Raw genomic sequence first — 6,000 nt, forward strand, 5'->3', positions numbered from 1 at the left:
AGGGATGTTCGGGTGCTAACCCGGATTGTATCCAAAAAACATAAAACCACGGCTGCCCAAATCACGGCAGAATTAAATGTGCACCTCAACTCTCCTGTTTCCACCAGAACTGTCCGTCGGGAGCTCCACAGGGTCGATATACACGGCCGGGCTGCTATAGCCAAACCTTTGGTCACTCGTGCCAATGCCAAACGTCGGTTTCAATGGTGCAAGGAGCGCAAATCTTGGGCTGTGGACAATGTGAAACATGTATTGTTCTCTGATGAGTCCACCTTTACTGTTTTCCCCACATCCGGGAGAGTTACGGTGTGGAGAAGCCCCAAAGAAGCGTACCACCCAGACTGTTGCATGCCCAGAGTGAAGCATGGGGTGGATCAGTGATGGTTTGGGCTGCCATATCATGGCATTCCCTTGGCCCAATACTTGTGCTAGATGGGCGCGTCACTGCCAAGGACTACCGAACCATTCTGGAGGACCATGTGCATCCAATGGCGGTGCCATGTATCAGGATGACAATGCACCAATACACACAGCAAGACTGGTGAAAGATTGGTTTGATGAACATGAAAGTGAAGTTGAACATCTCCCATGGCCTGCACAGTCACCAGATCTAAATATTATTGAGCCACTTTGGGGTGTTTTGGAGAAGCGAGTCAGGAAACGTTTTCCTCCACCAGCATCACGTAGTGACCTGGCCACTATCCTGCAAGAAGAATGGCTTAAAATCCCTCTGACCACTGTGCAGGACTTGTATATGTCATTTCCAAGACGAATTGACGCTGTATTGGCCACAAAAGGAGGCCCTACACCATACTAATAAATTATTGTGGTCTAAAACCAGGTGTTTCAGTTATTTTGTCCAACCCCTGTATATATATATATATATATATATACAGTATATATACAGTGTATCACAAAAGTGAGTACACCCCTCACATTTCTGCAGATATTTAAGTATATCTTTTCATGGGACAACACTGACAAAATGACACTTTGACACAATGAAAAGTAGTCTGTGTGCAGCTTATATAACAGTGTAAATTTATTCTTCCCTCAAAATAACTCAATATACAGCCATTAATGTCTAAACCACCGGCAACAAAAGTGAGTACACCCCTAAGAGACTACACCCCTAAATGTCCAAATTGAGCACTGCTTGTCATTTTCCCTCCAAAATGTCATGTGATTTGTTAGTGTTACTAGGTCTCAGGTGTGCATAGGGAGCAGTTGTGTTCAATTTAGTAGTACAGCTCTCACACTCTCTCATACTGGTCACTGAAAGTTCCAACATGGCACCTCATGGCAAAGAACTCTCTGAGGATCTTAAAAGACGAATTGTTGCGCTACATGAAGATGGCCAAGGCTACAAGAAGATTGCCAACACCCTGAAACTGAGCTGCAGCACAGTGGCCAAGATCATCCAGCGTTTTAAAAGAGCAGGGTCCACTCAGAACAGACCTCGCGTTGGTCGTCCAAAGAAGCTGAGTGCACGTGCTCAGCGTCACATCCAACTGCTGTCTTTGAAAGATAGGCGCAGGAGTGCTGTCAGCATTGCTGCAGAGATTGAAAAGGTGGGGGGTCAGCCTGTCAGTGCTCAGACCATACGCCGCACACTACATCAAATTGGTCTGCATGGCTGTCACCCCAGAAGGAAGCCTCTTCTGAAGTCTCTACACAAGAAAGCCCGCAAACAGTTTGCTGAAGACATGTCAACAAAGGACATGGATTACTGGAACCATGTCCTATGGTCTGATGAGACCAAGATTAATTTGTTTGGTTCAGATGGTCTCAAGCATGTGTGGCGGCAATCAGGTGAGGAGTACAAAGATAAGTGTGTCATGCCTACAGTCAAGCATGGTGGTGGGAATGCTATGGTCTGGGGCTGCATGAGTGCAGCAGGTGTTAAGGAGTTACATTTCATTGAGGGACACATGAACTCCAATATGTACTGTGAAATACTGAAGCAGAGCATGATCCCCTCCCTCCGGAAACTGGGTCGCAGGGCAGTGTTCCAGCATGATAATGACCCCAAACACACCTCTAAGACGACCACTGCTTTATTGAAGAGGCTGAGGGTAAAGGTGATGGACTGGCCAAGCATGTCTCCAGACCTAAACCCAATAGAACATCTTTGGGGCATCCTCAAGCGGAAGGTGGAGGAGCGCAAAGTCTCGAATATCCGCCAGCTCCGTGATGTCGTCATGGAGGAGTGGAAAAGCATTCAAGTGGCAACCTGTGAAGCTCTGGTAAACTCCATGCCCAGGAGAGTTAAGGCAGTTCTGGGAAATAATGGTGGCCACACAAAATATTGACACTTCAGGAACTTTCACTAAGGGGTGTACTCACTTTTGTTGCCGGTGGTTTAGACATTAATGGCTGTATATTGAGTTATTTTGAGGGAAGAATAAATTTACACTGTTATATAAGCTGCACACAGACTACTTTTCATTGTGTCAAAGTGTCATTTTGTCAGTGTTGTCCCATGAAAAGATATACTTAAATATCTGCAGAAATGTGAGGGGTGTACTCACTTTTGTGATACACTGTATATATATATACATATATATGTTTACATACATACAGCGTGATGGAGGGTTGAGTTCATGTCTTGTCCTTAAATGTTGGACAAGAAGCAATAACAGGTTCCGAATTTACCCTACTACTGTAACATTTTTTTTTTTTTTTATCTGACCAGTACAATTACAAATTTTTCAACCAACTTTTTTCAACCAGACTGCATACTGGCTGTAGTATAATGGTATATATAATTATGTATATATAATAAACTGATGTAATGTAATAAACTGATTCAGACCAACTAGGTTTTGAACAGAAATACGCAAATAAAACAGACAAACAAACCATTACTTACAGGGAAAATGTCCTGTATTAGCAGGTTTTCATCCCCGGAGCTGAAGTTATTTGAAGGCAGGAGAGTAATCGCAGATAAAATAACTCTAGAGGATTATTTTTAGCCAGAACTCTTCAGCTGCCCATAGTCCACTCGTACAGCTCCCTCCTCTCAGGTTTCTCTACTGGACCAGGCGAACTGGGAGCAGAAGACCACCAACAATCTGGAATTGGACACAACAAACAAAACAAAGAAAGAAAGATGTTATTGCACATTTATTCAAGGCTATATAAGACAATCCTGTGTAAAACAAAGAACACATTACTGGTTCACATTGCTTCACAGTGTCCTTGTAATGGTTTGTAAGGGTCAATAATAGTATTTTTCGTTTCTCCCTTGTAATATCAGGTCCCAGTGCCTGCTGTAAATGAGGTAACGTGAATAATACTAGATGTGTTTTACATCAGGGGTCGGTCCTGGGTTCGATCCCCAGGTGGGGCGGTCCGGGTCCTTTGTGTGTGGAGTTTGCATGTTCTCCCCGTGTCCGTGTGGGTTTACTCTGGGTTCTCCGGTTTCCTCCCACAGTCCAAAGACATGGTGAGGTGAGTTGGAGATGCTGAATTGTCCATGATACAACCTTGTGAAGTGATGAACCTTGTGTAATGAGTAACTACCGTTCCTGTCATAAATGTAACCAAAGTGTAAAACATGACGTTAAAATCCTAATAAACAAACAAACAAACAAACATCAGGGGTCCAACCTGAGTCTTGTGGTCTCTCCTGGACCCAGTGCCAGTTTTCTGTAGGCTAGTTCGCTGTAATTTGGTGGAACTAATTGATTTAAATACATTTAATTGTATTTGTAGATTTATTATTCTGCACTTTAAGCTGTCTAGAAACGATATTATCATTAGTGGTATAAAATGAATACTGACGAATTATTTAATCGAAATATAACAAATAATTCTACACACTGACGGTGAGGTGATATCGGTCTGTATATATACAATGCTGAAACGAACAGCCACGCCAAGCGTCTAACCGTTGACATTGTTTTGTAAATACAACCACATAACACAGTTATGATGTATGTTTTTATTTATTACATGAATTTCAGTGTAAGCTAGCTTCTACACCACATAATAAATAATAATAGAGGTGCTGAAGCCACTCCATTAATATAAGACATGTTCAAAAAAACGGTAATAACCTTAACTGAAAGCCGTTAGAGCAGCTGGGAATGCTAACATTAATCTTTACAGGTATTCCAAATATCCACAGTGATTTGAAATACCCTCACGTTATTTTATAAATCCACACTTACCTTATTCGTTCTCCAAGTGCCCACTGTCCGTCACAAATTACACAAAAATCACCGATGGCTCGTATCTAACGTCTTGTGCTGTGACCTGTACGGCGAGCGCTTATGGAAAGCCATAAGGGTCAATACGCACCCAAGCGCCGTAACTAGAGCGTCATGCGTCGTTTGGTAATGAAGCAATTGAGCACCAGATGAAGCGTGTTTTAATCAACATCACGGCTGTTAAGATCAGTGCAGCTGTTAAGATTAAAACAGCAGGTTTGTAAAGTAAAAATGAGAGAAAGAAAGAAATCCTTATATTGTTTAAATTATTTCTATTTCATTAAAAAAAAAAAGTCTTCCTTTATACAGGGTGTCCCTAAAGTCTGGACACATAGGAAATATCACTATAACTAACTATATGATTACTAAAATACACACACATTTACATTTAAATTTACATTTTCTGCATTTAGCAGACGCTCTTATCCAGAGCGACTTACAGAAGTGCTTCCATAGTAAACATTTCATTTCTCTAGTTTAAGTAAACAACAGTCGAAGAACACAAATCTGCTGAAACCTGTTAGAACCAAAGTGTTTTTTTGTTGGTTTTTTTTGGAAATGGAAAATTTTTTTTTGTAAATAAGTACAAGTCAGCTTAAGTGCTTAGTAAAAAGGTGGGTTTTTAATCATCTTTTAAAGACAGCAAGAGACGTTCGGACAGACAGAGGAAGTTCATTCCACCACTTGGGTGCCAGTACAGAGAAGAGCCTTGATGCTTGTCTTCCTTTAGTCCTGGGTGGAGGATCAAGTCGAGCGAGACTGGTGGCTCGGAGGTTGCACGGTACAGAGCAGGGTTTGATTACACACATACACACACATACATATTGCATCATAAATAGTGCAAAACACATTGAAGATGTGGGCAAGCCATAGCCTAGTGGATAAGGTACTGGACCAACAATCGGAAGGTCACTGGTTCAAGTCCCACCACTGGCAGGTTGCTGCTGTTGGGACAGACTGTATACTGTAACTGTAATGTAAGTCGCTTTGGATAAAGGCATCTGCTAAATGCTGAAAATGTAAGATGTTGATGACTGATTATATTCTAATGAAATAAAATGTTATTCAAAATATGTGTCCACACTTTAGGGACACACTGTATATCTACTTTGATACAGTGCTTGTTGCTAGTGTGTAACTAATAGTGTTTTTATTTTAATCTTTTCTTTAATTTTCTAAAACGTATTATTATTATTGTGCATTGAATACAGATTGTAGATTTTGAAGGATGAGTGTATTCATTAAACAGGACTCTCTTTAGCCCCCAGAACTCTCTTTAGTAGAGTGTATAAACACATTTTCCGCAGTAGATTCTAAAAATGTTGGACAAGAAGCAATAACAGGTGCCAGATTTACCCTATAATGTCATATTCTTCTTTTAAAAGTCTGACCAAATTGCAGTTTTAACCAACTTTTTTCGATCAGACTGCACACTGCCTGTACTATAACCATTATACTATGACCATGGTAGGTGTGAATTTATTTCTTATAATCAGACAGCTGTAATTATTAGAAATTCTTCACAGTTCTAAACCAATGCGACTGACCAAACATAATTAGAGTGCAATCATTATAACATAATAACATTTTACTATTTTTACATTTTACTATTGCACTGCTCCACAAAAACAAATGCTGTGAATTGTATCATTGGATTTATTCTGTTTAGAAAGCACAAAATAAAAGGAATGGAAGGTACAAGCAAAAAATGAAAGGATATTAGAATCAGAATCAGAATCTTTATTGTTTGCCTAGTACCAGATGTACAAGGAATTTCTTGTGGTGC

General features: G+C 40.6%; 1 protein-coding gene across 5 annotated transcripts in view; it reads right to left on the reverse strand.

Annotated features, from left to right (window-relative positions):
• Positions 1-4,260, reverse strand: part of abcc9 (ATP-binding cassette, sub-family C (CFTR/MRP), member 9) — a 90,437-nt gene extending 86,177 nt beyond the window's left edge. For all 5 annotated transcript variants that reach the window (XM_062994705.1, XM_062994709.1, XM_062994704.1 and 2 more), the window contains exons 1-2: positions 4,176-4,260; positions 2,873-3,074 (exon numbers count right to left, since the gene is read on the reverse strand). The gene's annotated coding sequence lies outside the window, so the exon portion shown is untranslated. The remainder of the gene's footprint in view (positions 1-2,872; positions 3,075-4,175) is intronic.
• Positions 4,261-6,000: the final 1,740 nt, after the last annotated feature.

This window comes from Trichomycterus rosablanca, chromosome 1, assembly GCF_030014385.1.
Source record: "Trichomycterus rosablanca isolate fTriRos1 chromosome 1, fTriRos1.hap1, whole genome shotgun sequence".
NCBI classification, from domain to species: domain Eukaryota; kingdom Metazoa; phylum Chordata; class Actinopteri; order Siluriformes; family Trichomycteridae; genus Trichomycterus; species Trichomycterus rosablanca.